Source organism: Schistocerca serialis, chromosome 3, assembly GCF_023864345.2.
Source record: "Schistocerca serialis cubense isolate TAMUIC-IGC-003099 chromosome 3, iqSchSeri2.2, whole genome shotgun sequence".
Classification (NCBI taxonomy): domain Eukaryota; kingdom Metazoa; phylum Arthropoda; class Insecta; order Orthoptera; family Acrididae; genus Schistocerca; species Schistocerca serialis.
Genome location: NC_064640.1, coordinates 570,269,327 through 570,287,373, shown reverse-complemented (window position 1 = coordinate 570,287,373; position 18,047 = coordinate 570,269,327). Strand labels below are relative to the sequence as shown.

The 18,047-nt window shown below is 44.5% G+C and overlaps 1 non-coding gene across 1 annotated transcript; it reads right to left on the bottom strand.

Annotated features, from left to right (window-relative positions):
• Positions 1-2,980: 2,980 nt before the first annotated feature.
• Trnat-ugu (transfer RNA threonine (anticodon UGU)) lies at positions 2,981-3,055 on the bottom strand. Its single transcript has one exon. It is a non-coding gene; the product is annotated as a tRNA-Thr (tRNA).
• Positions 3,056-18,047: the final 14,992 nt, after the last annotated feature.

The following is an 18,047-nucleotide window of genomic DNA, read 5'->3' as shown; positions in this document are numbered from 1 at the left end:
ATGATTCCCTGTTGGGACTAGGTTTCTATTTAGTTCACCTGCTATATTCAGAAAGTGATTATTAAATACTGTACATATATGCGACTTATCAGTAACACGGGCATTCCCACTACGCACTGATTCTATATCCTCGACCTGTCTCTGCAGACCAGCAACTTCCTTTTCGACTGACCATATAGTTTTAATTTTATCCTGAGACTTAGCTATTCTATCTGCATACCACATACTTTTTGCCTTCCTAATAACATTTTCAAGCACCTTACAATACTGTTTGTAATGGGCTGCTGCATTTAGATTTTGACTGTTTCTAACGTTTTGATATAACTGCCACTTTGTTCTACAAGATATTCTTATCCCTCTAGTCAGCCACTCAGGCTGCCTGTTTGTGCTAGTACCCTGTTTTAAACGTTCTAACGGAAAGCAACTTTCAAAGAGCATGAGAAAAGTCTTGAGAAAAGCATTATATTTATCGTCTACTGTATCAGCGCTATAAACATCTTGCCACTCTTGTTCCTTTATAAGCTTTACAAAGGTCTCTACAGCAACTGGATCAGCTTTCCTGAAGAGCTGATGACCATATTTAACACATGCTGCAGCACAAAAATCTTTTAAAGTTAAAATTTGTGCATCATGATCTGAAAGGCCATTCACCTTTTTGCTAACAGAATGCCCTTCTAGTAATGAGGAATGAACAAAAATGTTGTCTATGGTTGTTCTACTGTTCCCTTGCACTCTCGTTGGAAAGAACACGGTTTGCATAAGATTATATGAATTAAAGAGGTCTACCAGCATCCTCTTCCTTGCACAATCACTTGTACAATTAATATTGAAGTCACCACATATAACTAACTTTTTGTATTTCCTATAAAGTGAACCAAGAACCTCCTCTAGCTTTGGCAAAAATGTTGTGAAATCGGAGTCTGGGGATCTATAAATAACATCAGTTAGAAGTTTAGCTCCGTTAAATTTAACCACACCTGCACAACATTCAAACACCTTTTCAGTGCAGTACTTTGAAACATCAATTGACTCAAATGGGATGCCGTTTTTCACATACATGGTTACTCCCCCACACCGCAAAGAGCTCCTCGAAAAGCTGCCAGCCAACCTGTATCCTGGTAAAGGAAGCCTCTGAATTATCTCCTTAGTTAAGAAGTGTTCAGATATACCAATAATTTCAGAGTCAACATCTATAAGCAGTTCACTAACTTTATCTCTAATACCTTGTATATTTTGATGAAATATACTAATTCCCTCATTACTCGGATACCTAAGCTTTGTCAAAAGTGATTCCCTTGTTAGAGGGACTTCCCTTAAGCAGAAATACCTATCAGCTGACTTCAATTTAAAAAAGGTGCAGCTCTAACACCCACTACTGCAGGAATTTTCCCATGAGTGATCCCACCAACCCCAGCTATGCTGTCACCTATAAGCTTTGCCAACCTCCGCTTCCCATACCTGTTGAGGTGCAGGCCATGTCTAGTGAAACCCGTCCTGCTGATAGACTCCACCGACACCACTGAAATGTGACCCATGCTTTCTGTCATCAGCGCACCCCAAAGTCTCATGTTATTACGCCTGACGGCTGTATTAAGATGAGGCCGATCGTGGCGCTGAAACAGTTCCACGAAATGCACATTCGTGTTGCCAGTCTGAGTGGCTATCTTTTCCAGGTCACCATCTATGTTATACTCCCCATCCCTATCAATACTATTACCAGCCCCACCCACAATCACTACCTGATCCTCTTTAGTAAAATCCCTACATAACCCCCCTATGTTAACAGTCATCTGAGCCAACCCTGCATTAGGCTTCACAATGCTGGTGACCTGGTACTCACTCCCCTGCACTTCCTGCAACTGCTGGCCTACACCTCTGCCATGAGAACTACCTAACAGCAAAACCTTCTTCTTCCTCTTCGATTTTGCAACTGTTCTAGGCACAGTAACTACTGAGGTCTGCTGCATACTTCCTACATCTACAGCTACTAGAGATTCCTCTCCACTAGACTCTGACAGTTGGTCATATCTATTGTAAACACCAATAGTAAAACTATGTGAAAATCTTCTTCTCCTACCAGATCTCTTGCCAACAGCCAGCTCCCATTCCCCAACCCCTTTCTCCCTCCTCATCCTATCTAGCTCCTCCTGTGCGTTTTTCAACTGCACTTGAAGGGCACATATGTTACGCTCCTCTCCTCTATCAACTTACTCTTGCTACATAACTTGCAGTTCCAGGAGACGATCTCACCAGAATACCCACTGGCTTCCCCACTGCATTCCCCCCAGTGAAAATACTTCGAACAAGTCTCACACCGCAATCCACTACTCACGAACCTACGGCAAAGCCCACACTTCTCACTCATGGTAAAATTTTACTTTTTCTAAGTTCCGCTACTACAATAAGAAGATGTTAAAAACCAGACTACAATAATCAGAAACTTACTCTACAAGGGAAGTAACTACTATTATTAACAGTATTAATAAACAACAAACGTGAATATAACAAAAGACTAATACAGAAAGAGAATCAAACGTCTAATGACACAGTAACGAAGCTGAAAACAGTTCCCAAAAGGTTCTTCTGAAATTATTTCACCAGAAAACACCAAGAACACCGGTTGAAGACTACTAAAGTTCCTAAATAAACCACTATACACAAACAATTAATTAGTACTTAGCTTTCGATGCGCCGCTACAGCTGCAACTGGTCAGCGCGGAATGCAAACACAGGCAAGAGGTTAAGTTGCTCGATACGAAACACTCACAAATATCAGGTCACAACACAAGAAAGGCAGAGGTGAATGAAGAAACCACTAATACGTCACTTATATAGTATATTTGACGGTAGTATCTGTTCCAGAAAGAACGGTTACCGTGGGTGACCATGCAGCTTTGCTAGAAATGAAATGATAATTAAATGGACAACCTAGCTGCAAACAGGCGTTGATGTTCTTCATTGGGGACATGTTGAAAATGTGTGCCCCGACCGGGACTCGAACCCGGGATCTCCTGCTTACATGGCAGATGCTCTATCCATCTGAGCCACCGTAGGCACAGATGATAGTGCGACTGCAGGGACTTATCCCTTGCACGCTCCCCGTGAGGTCCACATTCCCAACATGTCCACACCACTACATTCGTAGTATGCCAAATAGCTGTTTGCCCATCATACTCATTACTCGTGGTAGATTAATCTACCAAGTCCCGTACGAGTTCGGGCATAGCGTGTGCGTTCGCACAAGAAGGTCAATGGCCGGGAAGCCATATTTAACTATATTTGACGGTAGTATCTGTTTCCGAAAGAACAGTTACCGTGGGTGACCACGCAGCTTTGCAACTAGGTTGTCCATTTAATTATCATTTCATTTCTAGCAAAGCTGCATGGTCACCCACGGTAACTGTTCTTTCGGGAACAGATACTACCGTCAAATATAGTTAAATATGGCTTCCCGGCCATTGACCTTCTTGTGCGAACGCACACGCTATGCCCGAACTCGTACGGCACTTGGTAGATTAATCTGCCACGAGTAATGAGTATGATGGGCAAACATCTATTTGGCGTAGTACGAATGTAGTGGTGTGGACATGTTGGGAATGTGGACCTCACGGGGAGCGTGCAAGGGATAAGTCCCTGCAGTCGCCCTATCCTCTGTGCCCACGGTGGCTCAGATGGATAGAGCGTCTACCATGTAAGCAGGAGATCCCTGGTTCGAGTCCCGGTCGGGGCACACATTTTCAACATGTCCCCAATGAAGAACATCAACGCCTGTTTGCAGCTAGGCTGTCCATTTAATTATCGTTTCACTTATATAGTAAATATTATCACAAAAACCGTTAAAATATGTATCTGAAACCAAAAAATATATGAAAACTTAGAGAGCGATCTCACACGCAGTCACTCGCTCTTTGTGTCTGATCCACATTACGCCAACAGTGCAGCATTTCCTATAAGGTTGGATCAGACAATTTTGGGCTTTACATGTCCAACGCGAGACAACATGGCAGGTTACCTATCCTGAACAATGTTTTGACACGTTTAACAAACTGAATTCAAGTTTGCGCCTACAGCGGTGGAGGTTGACAACCTACAGAAAATATAACTGATCTTGTCGTTTGCGAATTTGTTATGGACTGTTGGCCAGGACATTACGATAAACGTAAGGCTACAGAAATAGCTGTCCAAGACCTGACACATTTCCTCAAAAGTCAAGTCTACTGGATTCACTAAAAGAACTAGTTTGAGCAAGCGAGCAAGGCACCATTAGTTTCATTTCACTACGAAAAGAAGGAAGCTTCTGAAGTTTAGCATCTGAAACGTGTAAAGACTGAAAATACCGCCGAAATCACTGAACATATTAGTTCCAATCTTTCTAAACAGGAAGGAATATTGGAATTAAATATCCTATCGACAACGAGGTCATTAGAGACAGAGACCGAGATCGGTTAAGGGAAGCCTGGGGAAGGAAATAGGCCGTGCTCTTTCAAAGAAACCACCTCGGCATTACCGTAAGCGATTTCGGGAAACCATGGGAAACCTAAACCGTGATGGCCGGACCAGCATTTGGACGGGCGATCTCCAGAATGCGAGTGCAGTGTGGTAACAATTGTGCCACCTCGCTCGGTCAACCTTTCTAGGCCTCATCAAAAAATACGCGGAATCATAGACAGCGCCTGTTCTTTTAGCGCACTCGAATTTATGGATTGCTGCAGGAACCAGTCGGGAAGGAGATGCTGCTGCTGAAGGTGCAGCTCTACCTAATGTTGCCGTCGTTTTTTTGCTGTAAGGTTTGTTGCAGCACAAGTACTGCTTAAATAAGGTCGTTGCTAAAACCAGATTAGTGTCACGTTGAGTTTGAAGAATCTCTTCGTCAATGTTTTATACGCTGAGTCGTTTACTCTACAGTTACGATATACAAAAAGTAATACAGTCACGTAGCGGTAATCTGATACAAAGTCCATAATCTAAGCAACATCCGTAATAATAACAACAGCTTAGGCAGGTGACGATGCAAGAGGATGTGAGTTTCACATCACCTGATATTACTATTTTGCCGTGGAAGGCGTATTTATGTTAATAGAGTCTCAAATTCATAACACCGGCGGATATACTTACCTCTTGGTTGTTGATTTGATCAAGGTTGCACGTTCACAACTTCATCATTGTTTGAGGAGATTTGAATATGAAACGAAGGCTGTGACTGATGTTTACGTATTATTATTCACCATTAAATAAAAACGCATTGTTCCTCTTCAGTACAGCGTCGCCAAAGTTGCCATCATACTGTTTATTAGATGTGAAAACACAGAGTGTCTTCTGAAACTGTGGCTCCCGCAACTCTGGTAGTAACTGTCCTAATTTCCTTGAAAACTGCACAGAACTACCCACCTTCAGCTGTGGTGGCTTTTGTAATTATGGTGGTTTACTACGTGATTCTAATGGGGTTAAGCACGCCCTCCATCAGAATTACGACGTGTCTTATGTACAATTCCAGTGACACGCTAGACTAATCTTCAATATGATTCAGTGGATCGAAATAGAATTCGGAGACCTCAACAGATTGTAAGTTCTGTTCGCATGAAAATAACGTTCATAATCTATAGGTTGAACCGTGTTGACATGGTAACGGAAGGGCTAAAACATAAGAAAACGAAAATCGCTATTAAAAGGTCAGAATGAACACAAAACAAAATGAGGTTGACATAAAAATCAAAATGTTAAATTTGTTTCACAGGTTACCTATATCGCGGTATTTCAATCTTATACATCGACTGTGATACTTCGATTGCTTTTGGAAGCTTTTCATAAGCAGTGCACTCATATAAGAAGGACATAAATACAGATAAGGGAACTGATAAAGTAAATGTAACTAAAATAATGGATATGGAAAGAGACAGATAATTTCAATCAATTTTATGCAGTAGCAGAAAATGTATGTCATGTTACATCACCGCCAAGTTTTATTACGCCACAGTTTATGTTGCGATGAAAGAACAGCCTCGCTGCTGAAGCAAACAATTACAGTACGTACAAATCAAGTGCTCACAGTCGATCTTTGATTCACAAAAAGTGCAGAGAATTCTATAGAATTATATCAGAAGCTCCATATGACAGGATTAAGAGTGCTTCATAGCACAAATCACATGTCATCACCTGCATTGAGAATTGCTGATGTCGCTATTGCCATGATATAGAGTTGATTATGCTAATTGTGTTTCTCTGTGTTAGACACCAAAATATTGTGATTGAATCTAGTTAGGTCGCCCTCATGGTGGGAGCCAAAATGTGGTAAATAAATCCAGGAATTGAACTGCTAATGAACTAAAAATGGGTGTAGTCAGTTAAAATTTGATGAATATATGGAACCATTCATGTTGATTGTTATTATTGTTATGATTAGTATTCACAGATCAACAATACAAATATAAATTCATAGTCTATTTGACTGGCAATAGACACGACTCAGGTAGTAAGCAAGTTGGGGGTGTTAATCACTTCATTTCACCACCTGCAGGCATGGGCAGCTTATGCAGTGTTGATACGAGGTGTCGATCGCTTCTAGTCGCATGCGTGACACCTTGTTTACAGCTGTGGCAGCCCCAGCCCTTAGCGAACCAACCCCTTTCCAGCTAGAGTACTATTCATCGGCCGACAAAGTGCTGTTGCCCTCGCCCGCAGCTTCTGTTGTCTGCGGTGATTATCTCTCAAAAGCCTTAGCAATGTAATATTTGAAATCTAAGGTCAGACAAGGTAAATGCAGCTGGATTGAAGTACCGACTCCCTAGAAACTCCATTTGGCATGGAACAGAAAATTAGTTTATCACAAGGTGACCGATAATAAACACTGGAAAGAATGCAGAAATCTGACGCAGTCTTGAGAATTGAGTCGACGAAAGGGTGACATGTCTCCAGAAGGCAAAGATAGACCGAGCGAGGTGGCGCAGTGGTTAGACACTGGACTCGCATTCGGGAGGACGACGGTTCAATCCCGCGTCCGGCCATCCTGATTTAGGTTTTCCGTGATTTCCCTAAATCGCTCCAGGCAAATGCCGGGATGGTTCCTTTGAAAGGGCAAGGCTGACTTCCTTCCCCATCCTTCCTTAATCCGATGAGACCGACGACCTGGCTGTCTGGTCTCCTTCCCGAAACAACCCAACCCAACTCCCTCTCAGGCATCTCAAAGTAGTCTTCTCTCTTATCTATAAATCATTATCTTTACTCACTGACTGTCCAAGCCATCACTGTCCCTCTATTCTTACTGACTGTCTGACTGGTCTAGTGGTTGCCACTGTTCAGCAGGTTTCTTCATAATTCAGTCATTCTGTCCTCCAGGACACTAAATTTCCTAATGTATTGTTTTTGTCATTGGTGGGTCCAATGCGCAATCCCTCCCAATAAATGATAGACACAAGGTGACAATAATTCTTGATCTTGTGTGTCGAAACGACCTAGGAGAGCAGCTGACATGTGCCATTGGACATTCACACATTGTCCCAATTCTGGTTCCTTGTTGTGGTACAACTCAGGTTGGCTGGGGGCTCCGAAGCAGATTATTTCGCAAATTTTATCTTAAACATATCTAGGAATTACTTCAAGTGTTTGCCTTCATTTCTGAAATGTCAAGAAGCTATCAGCCTAGCGACAAACCAGCATGTGTGTAATGGGAATGGCTATGCTTTGTTCAAGTGTCTCCAGGCGTTTGGGAGTCGATGATGTCCCTCTGCTGTAAGTCATTTTTTAAAATGTCCAGAGCAAAGAAAACATTTCATTTAAACTATAGCTGCCTACGTTTTTGGATAGTCTCAGGTGTCCAGAATGTGGTTTATTTGGAGGCCTTTTCTCCGGAGCAGCCGACGGTGACATATTACATAGCTCCTTGTTTATTGGAGACATGCTGCCACGGGATGGTAGGTCCGCAACTGTTCGTTATTGCGGGAATTGGATACTTTTTTATTTCGTCCGTCACAGTTGCATTGATATAAAATTCAGTGGTAGTGGTTATCGGTTTCGGGCTGATACGTCCATTCTCATACAACACACTTTGCTATTAACCGCAACTGAATAACTAAATAATTACGGTTAATAACAAGGTTTATGGTTTGAGAATGGGCGTGTAGGCCCGAAACTGGAAACCACTACAGCTGAATTTTATGTCATTGCGACAGAGACGGACCAAATAAAAATTATCCAGTTTCCTCAGAACATAACTCCTTGCCATGTTGTGACTGAATTCAATCGATTGAGGGATTAATACGCAAACGGCCATTGCACGCTGGGTACCAAAAATTTAGTAAGCAGAACTGAGAAGTGACGAATAGACTCATATTCAGAAAAAAAAGAACACCTTGAGCGACTAGAGATAGGATGTTCATATTGACAATACATGTGCATTAGTATTTTCTGCAGAAAAGATTAGCATTTGAACCACATCGGCGCGCTGGTTCAAGGTCAACACTGATATTGTGGCGCAACACCACCTACCGGTAAAATGTGCCTGGGACTCTTGTTGCCCCTATAAGAATGGTAATGGATCAATGTGACTTGAGCAGGCGTGCAGGATGCCTGGCAGACGTATGCGTGAACCGTTCCAATCAGTGAGATTCAAAGAACATTATTGGCATGAGAGAATTGATGCATCCACCCAGGAAATTGCTGCTCGTGTGGGTCGAAGTCTTCCGGCAATGCAACGGGTGTGTGCAGAATCGCTCGCGGAAGGCCGTGGAACACGATGAGATGCGTCAGGTCGCACCACCCAGAAGATCGACGCCTCATCTGAATAGCATCACAGGAGAGATCTGAGTTCTCCTCGGCTCTGGCGCAACAGTGGAACAAAGGAACACATCGTACACTATCAGGGTGACAGTCCGTCGCCGTTTATTGCGGCATAGGTTATGTGTGCGTCGTCCACTTCTCAGCTTGCCCTTGACATTAGAAACATGGTAGAGGGCAATGGTGTATGGAACGACGTCACTGGCAACAGGAACGGAATCCGATAACGTTTTCGGGCGAATCCAGGTTATGTTTGGTTGAAAATGATTGTCGTATTTTGGTTAGCCGCAGACAGAGAGAGTGGTATTCTCGTGACTGCATTCGCAGAAGACACACAGTGCCAACTCGAGACCTTATGGTGGGGGTGCTGTTGGATAGAACCACAAATCACAGCTGGCGCGTGTCCAGAGCACTGTGACCAGTGTGACCTACGTGAATGACATCCTGCGACCCTTAGCCATACGCTTTCTGCACAACACCCCAGATGCTAGTTTTCAGCAGGACAATGCACGACAACGTGTAGCTACACGAACACGCGCCTTCTTGATGTACCAGGATGTTAGCCTTTTATACTGGCCCGCCAGGTCACGAGACTTATCGCCAATCAAAAATGTGTGAGATATGCTGAAGCGACGGGTGCAGCGCTGTGATCCAATGCCAACGACCAAAGATGAACTTTGGAAACAGGTGAATGCAGCATGGATGGCTATACCACAGGACATCATTCGCGTTTTGTACGCTTCGATGCCATGACGTATGGAACAAGTTATCAGGCCAATGGAGGACGCAGTGCGTAATAGGCAACAGGTCCATGCTGAACCGAGGTGACTGAAATGCTAATCATTTTTGCAGAAGATAGTAGTGTACATGTCCGCCAGCCGTTGTGGCCGAGCGGTTCAAGGCGTTTCAGTCTGGAACCGCGCGACCGCTACGGTCGCAGGTTCGAATCCTGCCTCGGGCATGGATGTGTGTGATGTCCTTAGGTTAGTTAGGTTTAAGTAGTTCTGAGCTCTAAGGGACTGATGACCTCAGATGTGAAGTCCCATAGTGCTCAGAGCCATTTGAACCATTTTTTGTACATGTCCCGCGTGTACGAACGTCCTATCTCTAGTCGTTCAAGGTGTTCTGTTTTTTCTGAACATAAGTGTACATGGAATCATTTATATTTATTATTATTATATTTATCATTATCATTATTATTATTAGTAGTATCAATCACAAATGAACAATACATGTATATTCTCAGGATTGATTTGGATGGGCATAGACACGACTGCGTGGTGTCGATCCAAGAGTGAGGTCCCAGCTTACAGTTGGTATCTCACAACAGCACTACAAGCTAAAGACAGTCGCTGCCAGACGCAGCCACGAATGAGAGTCATCGGTGAACACGCCCCCTCAAGAGGTGCCATACGTCACCACTGCTGGAAGACTACTTACGTCAGGATGCAGCGCCGCTCCCTCCACTCTGTGTCTGTCGATGAAGACTGCAACGTCGGCCGGCCGTAGTGGCCGAGCGGTTCTAGGCGCTTCAGTCTGGAACCGCGCAACCGCTACGGTCGCAGGTTCGAATTCTGCCTCGGGCATGGATGTGTGTGATGTCCTTAGGTTAGTTAGGTTTAAATAGTTCTAAGTTCTAGAGGACTGATGACCTCAGATGTTGAGTCCCATAGTGCTTAGAGCCATTTGAACTGCAACGTCAACATTGGTCAGACCCGGCAGCGCTTGTATTATTAATCGCACCTGTGTACCAATGTTTAAAGTTCAGTTGATACGTGACTGTCCATCAGTGCTATTCAGTGTAAACAGTATTGTTACACTCGGTGACAGTAATAATGTACATTCTATTAGACATGATATTAGAGGTTAAGTGTTTTGCCAAAATGAACTAATATTTTGTGTGTGTAATAGTAACTGCTCGACCTCCTCCTGTTAGTAAATCTAGGCTTCCTACGATACCCAGAAATGGCGGCGATGATGACTGTTTTTGTCATGCATTGTTACTCCCTTTCCGCCATGTAAAACGATGATGATCCTGGTCCCACGATTGTTCAGTTGCGTAGACTTTCGTCACCTGCTTAGTAGATGTCCGAAGTGTTCGACTAGTCTCAGCGACCAACGTAATATTGTGTTTTATTAAACACAAAGTATATAACCATGTCTTACCCACAATGAGAACTGTCTCTAAACGAAGTTGTTCAATTTCAGGCGCAGCAGATTGAACGACCGCTGCTCATTGTACAATAGATGACGACCTTACTGCCGCAACAAGCAGCCCACATCCGGTTGCCGCGTCCAAGTTTCTTCAGTTCTATAGCAAAGAAGAGGATTGGCTTGAACACCACGCTCAACTGGTAACCAACGTCATACTATGCATTTTAAACTTACGGCGCGCATAGCATTTTTTTAATCATCTGCCGGAGCCGACATTTACAGACTGTGTTCACAGTTATTCCCCGACTCTCGTCCGGCAGATGTTGATTATGACGAACTTGTTCAAAAAATCGACGAGAATTACGAGGCACAGATTCATGTTGCTGCGATGACATTTAAATATTTTCGTCTTTAGAAGCACCCTGAACAGTCGTTAAAACAATTGATTGCTGATCTCAAAGGGCTAACAACGCATTACAAGTACAAGTGTTCTCTCGGAATAAGTTATAATGATTTTGTGTTACATGATGCGATGAAGCAAAACATGTTAGACACACACATACTGTATGCACTGCTGTCCCCAAATTGCCAGATCTGGATGTGAAAACAGTTTAGCCAATTCTAGGGACACAACGTACTGTGATTTTAGGGCTCTGACTATTTCACTTTCTCATAATTCACAAGGCACACAGTTGATGTCGATGTGAATAAAAACAGCGATGAGACTGGAAGGAAAGTTGAAGGTAAAACTTTTCAGTCATAAGCTACACGAGATGTACGTACTTCAGAATACGGAGAGGGTGTCTTATCCTCAGTGTTTTTCAAATCATGACAGAAAAGCTTGTTCTTGTCGTGATGCAAAGTGTTTCAGGTGCGGTAAAGAAGGTAATATACATACAACTGTTTTCAATGCTGCCAGGGCAGGCGCCAGTCAACCGCACGGCTCGAGCGCAGCTCTCGGAAAGTAAACGTTGTGTCGGCACTGCCAACACTGCCGGCACCGATGAATGTTCGCTTTTGTGCTTCGCGAAACCTTCTGCTGTCGTTCACAGACAGAATACAAACTTTTCGTCGAAGTAAGAGTGGTTCAAAAGGCAATTAAATTTCAGTTAGACACAGGTGCATATGTTCCCCTAATCGATAAAGACACCTTTGAAATGATTGGTTGCTCATGCTACTTCTGCTTTATCTACGTATAACGGACACTGAATACCATTATTTTGCGTGTGTAGCTGGCCAGCAACTTTCCGTGACGTTACAAAGTATGTTCCATTTCATATTCTATGTCCTAGAAACAGTGCAAACTTTTTTGGCTTAGACTTGTTTGATTTGTTCTACCTGCGCATACAGAACAGAGAGTTACAAAACCATGTTTCAATGCCTCACACTAAAGCTTCTTACTTGGCAATAAATAGTGTGAAATTTTTGAACTAGGATTAGGAAGTTCTCAAGATTTTGAGGTGCACATTACTGTTAAAGATAATTCGCAACCATGATCACATTGTGCTAGCCCTGTCCACCATGCTATATGTGTGGGGATTCCTCAGTAACTGTAACGATGAAAAGACGGTGGGGTAATACAAACGGTTTCTATAAGTTAGTGGGGATCCCCATTAATCATAGTTAAAAAGACATCAGGAGGTTTACATCTGTGTTCTGGTTTCTAGGCCATGGTAAACCTATAAACAATTGCGGATTCATTTCATCTCCCATGACCGGAGAATTACTGGACAAACTGGGACAGTACAGATTTTTTCCCAAGACTGATTTACGTGAAACATGCTAACAATTACCACTGGACGAGCAGTCCAAGTAATATTTTGTGATCAATACTCACCTGGGTCTGTTCCAGTTTCAAAGACTACCGTTCGGAAGTTCTGAAGCTCCTGCTATTTTTCAACGTTTCCTGTAAAAGTTAACAGCAAAAGTCCCTTCATATACAGACTGCCTGGATGATATTGTTGTCGCACTTCATACACCTGCGGAACATTTGGCAGATTCAGAATGTTTGTTTAACACACTTGCCAAGGGGGGCTTAAAGCGTAACAATGAAAAGTACTCCTTCTTCCATGAAGAACTTGGACATTTGGGACATGTCATAAACGCACAGGGTATTCATATTGCTTATTGATGGGCTGCATTTGAAGATTTGCTGACGCCCCATAACATTAAAGAGCTACAGGGTGACATGGGGTAGACAACACATTGCGTTAAGTTAATTACAAATGTTGCGTAAATTCCTGCTCTGCTAAACTGGCTGTGCTGGAAAGATGTTTTCAGTCTGGAATCGAGCGACCGCTACGGTCGCAGGTTCGAATCCTACCTCGGGCATGGATGTGCGTGATGTCCTTCGGTTAGTTAGGTTTAAGAAGTTCTAAATTCTAGGGGACTGATGACCTCAGATGTTAAGTCCCATAGTGCTCAGAGCCATTTGAACATTTTGGAAAGATGTTTCATTTGTGTGGTCCCAGGAACGTGAGGACGCATTTCAGGAGTTAAAGGAAACATTGTTAAGTCGTCGTTATCTGATTCATTTTGATCCCACTAAGCCTGTGGTGTTAGCTGTGGATGACTCTTCTTAGGGAAAAAAAATTGGAAATTTGGGGTAAGGTCTTATGGGACCAAACTGCTGAGGTCATCGGTCCCTAAGCTTACACACTATTTAATCTAACTTAAACTAACTTACGCTAAGGACGACACACACACACACTCATGCCCGAGGGAGGACTCGAATCTCCGACGGGGGGAGCCGCATGGACCTTGACAAGCAAGATCCCACAGGCCGCGCGGCTACCCCGCGCGGTTCTTCTTAGGGGATTGGAGTGTGCTCTTCCACGGAACAGACTCATCGGATAGTCAAATTTGCCTCAAAACTCTCAAAAAAGCGCAATTATAGTCAACTTGCAAAACAGGCACAGTCGAAAGTTCTGTGTGATTTCAGATAACCGGCCTGTAATGACCTTGTTCAATCCTTCCACGACTGTATCACCACGGACAGCACAAAAATTGCAACTCTGGGCTCTATTATTGTCTAATTATTAATACTGGTTCTTGTGCAGGCCCGCTGAACAATATTCGAATGCTGACTAGTTGTCTCAGTTACTGGTCACTACCGACCCAGAGTTCGATTCGTCTGAGGAATCGTGTTATCAAATCGATATTTAAGATTTTGAAATTCTTCACAATTTTCCTCTCGATTTTCGGCATATTGTTGGAACAACTGCTTCTTTCCAAGCTCTACAGGTAGTTTTCTAGTATTTGCGCTATGGTGGCCATGTAGTTTGAAAGATGAATTTTCGCATCATAACCCGCTATCGGTGCAGTCAGGTGTTCTGCTACTGTATATAGACCGTGAAGATTCACGGTTTGTGATTCCTCATTCGATCCAGCGAGAAGTTTTATCATTGTTGATCCAAGGTCGCAGGAGCACCGTTCACGCAATACAACTAGCCTGGTGTCATTATACTTAGCGGGACGTGGACGGCCAGATTCTGCAAATGACCTCTCATTGTAATATCTGTACAGAGCATCAGTCCTGTCTGCCCCAATGCTTTTTCAGTGGCCGCGTCCGTCCTGATCGTGGCAACACATGCACTTTGATTTCGTGGGTCTGTTCTGGAACACTCCATGGTTGTTGGTGGTTGACGCATACCGTGAATTTCCTTTTGTAATCCCCTTGACATCCACCACTTCTGCTAGTACTGTGACGGTTTTGTCCTCCAATTTTCGTCTCGAAGGTCTTCCTGACAACCTTGTCTCAGGACCACAATTCACGTTAGCCGATTTTCAACAGTTTTGCGACGAGAACAGTAATACCACGTAACGCTGCTCCTTTTCATCGCCAACCTGACAGTGAAGCTGAACAGTTCGTTCCAATGTACCACTGTCACATGGAGGAATTCCGTTCCTCCAAAACATAGGAGCAAACCTTGAAGATTTTTCATTCCTCCGAGCACTTCTTGCTACTCTGTGGCAAGTCATTGACACAGTTATCACATGGTTACATAATCATACTCTGTCGCATCTTCTGGGGCCGTCATGGAAAAAGTTAATTCCGCCAGGGTCAGACAAAGTTTCAGCCATAGGATAAAGTTTTCTTTAAAGTTTTTGGAAAGAAACAGATTTGGGAACATGGTGTCATCATGAAAGTATTAAGCTGTTCGTATTACATTATTCAAGATCCCTATGTGCTGCACGGGCGTGACTAGAACCAGCTGCGGCCCTCTTATGTCAGCTACTCTGCCGCAGAATTTTTGCCCACAGACCAAACACGGCGGAGGTTCGAGTCTTCCCTCGGGCATGGGTGTGTGTGTTTGTCCTTAGGATAATTTAGGTTAAGTGGTGTGTAAGCTTAGGGACTGATGACCTTAGCAGTTAAGTTCCGTAAGATTTCACACACATTTGAACATTTTGAACAAACACGGCACTGGGGTCTGCAAAGCAGTCATCTGCGTCTCTCCGCCCGACGTCGTCGGCGTCGTCTAGAGCGGTGCCGCTGGAGATTGATGTTCCATCACAGACACCATTACTCCCACTGATCTTGCAACTGGAGCCAATGTACATGGAGGTGCTGCCAGTGGACAGCCGTCACGACGCCCCTGGAACTGCGCCTGCTGTCCTGTAGACCACAGCATCTTTGTACCTGGATGAGGACGTGCACCCTGCAGCCCGTATTTCAGCCGGTGTTCTCGGTCACTCGCAACGTGGGAACAGGGAGCTGACACTGGCTGTCGCTACAGTCCATGTCTCTTCATCTACGTCCACATTCAGGCCTTCCCCGCAGCATCATCACGTGACCAGCACTACACGGTGATGATGATGAGGTTTGCGGACGGGGAGGGGGGGATGCGGTTTCATTCAAAGAGTAATGTCTGAGGTTATAGTTGGTGAGGCTCCACAAACTAAAGACGCTCACTGCCAGATGCAGGTACGAACGAGAGTCGTCAGCGAAGATATGCCCTCTAGAGGTTTCATACACCGCTACTACCGGAAGAATACTTAAGTCAGAGCACAGCGCGACTCTACCCATTCAGTGATCATCGATGAAGACTGCAGTGTCAACATAGCTCAGATCCGGCAGAACTTGTATTATTAGTCAGAACTATTGGTTGTAGTAGTATAAAATTAAACTGACGTGTGACTGTCCTTCAGTACTAGTCAGTAAAAAGAGTATTATTGTACTCGTCGAAAGTAATAAATATTTATTGTTGTTCAAGTGGACATGGAACGTATCTAAGTTAAGTGAAATAGTTTTATTAAAGTAAACTGTTTTGTAATAACTGAAGTAAATCTAGGCTTGCTATGATACACAGAAGGCTCTGTACTTGGGTAAGTAGGGGGGAGAGTTTTATCGCTTCATATCACCATCACCACGTTCAGGTATGGGCGGCTAATGTTATGTCAGCGCGACATGTCAATTTCCGCTCACTGACAGTAGGCAATCTCCGTCTCCGGTGTCCTCAGCACTGAGACGACGCCCTAAGCAGCTTACTCTCACGCTTCCTCCTTAATCCTCCTACAGACAGAGTGCTGCACAACGCTGGCATTGTGTTACTGTCCTTTCCCTCGGCATCTGAAGTGATTATTTCACAGTGGTGGTGTCAGTGTAATATTTGAAAGCCGAGGTCAGACAAGGAAAAGGCAGCAGGCTGGTTAGTGAATGAATCGTGAGACTGCCAGAAGGTCCATTTATCATGGACTGGAAAAAGAACGCGTCACAAGTTGACGACAGACATCGCAATGAATACAGGGATCTGACTTCAGAGTCTGAAAACAGGTTGACAGACCTCCATAACACAACGTATGAAGGTTTTTTACGAAGCAGCATGAAAAATTACTTCTTCTGAGGCATCTCTGTGTCCTTCGAATGTCAAAAAACATAAATCATGAATGGGATTAAGCTGCTGTAGCCGACCCTTGATTTGGAGTATGCAGAAAAAACTTAACATGTCCAGTCTACTTCACAAGCACTGATTTACAAAAAATGTGCTTCTCTGGCAAATGTACGGTTCTCTTTGTGCGTACTCGTAAGCAGGGGAACAAGGGGCAAGTTGGTACTGCCTGCATTGTTGCCAGATCTCCAACCCTCCCTCCCTCTCCCACCGTATCTAGGACAAGCGAGTAAGGTACAGGTGGCAGGAAATTCAAAAGTGGGGAATTGGGCAATGTACTGTTAGTTGAGAGAGCTAGCACAGCCTGCATGTTTGCCAGATTTACAATTTATACACTCCTGGAAATGGAAAAAAGAACGCCGGCCGAAGTGGCCGCGCGGTTCTGGCGCTGCAGTCTGGAACCGCGAGACCGCTACGGTCGCAGGTTCGAATCCTGCCTCGGGCATGGATGTGTGTGATGTCCTTAGGTTAGTTAGGTTTAACTAGTTCTAAGTTCTAGGGGACTAATGACCTCAGCAGTTGAGTCCCATAGTGCTCAGAGCCATTTGAACCATTTGGAAAAAAGAACACATTGACACCGGTGTGTCAGACCCACCATACTTGCTCCGGACACTGAGAGAGGGCTGTACAAACAATGATCACACGCACGGCACAGCGGACACACCAGGAACCGCGGTGTTGGCCGTCGAATGGCGCTAGCTGCGCAGCATTTGTGCACCGCCGCCGTCAGTGTCAGCCAGTTTGCCGTGGCATACGGAGCTCCATCGCAGTCTTTAACACTGGTAGCATGCCGCGACAGCGTGGACGTGAACCGTATGTGCAGTTGACGGACTTTGAGCCAGGGCGTATAGTGGGCATGCGGGAGGCCGGGTGGACGTACCGCCGAATTGCTCAACACGTGGGGCGTGAGGTCTCCACAGTACATCGATGTTGTCGCCAGTGGTCGGCGGAAGGTGCACGTGCCCGTCGACCTGGGACCGGACCGCAGCGACGCACGGATGCACGCCAAGACCATAGGATCCTACGCAGTGCCGTAGGGGACCGCACCGCCACTTCCCAGCAAATTAGGGACACTGTTCCTCCTGGGGTATCGGCGAGGACCATTCGCAACAGTCTCCATGAAGCTGGGCTACGGTCCCGCACACCGTTAGGCCGTCTTCCGCTCACGCCCCAACATCATGCAGCCCGCCTCCAGTGGTGTCGTGACAGGCGTGAATGGAGGGACGAATGGAG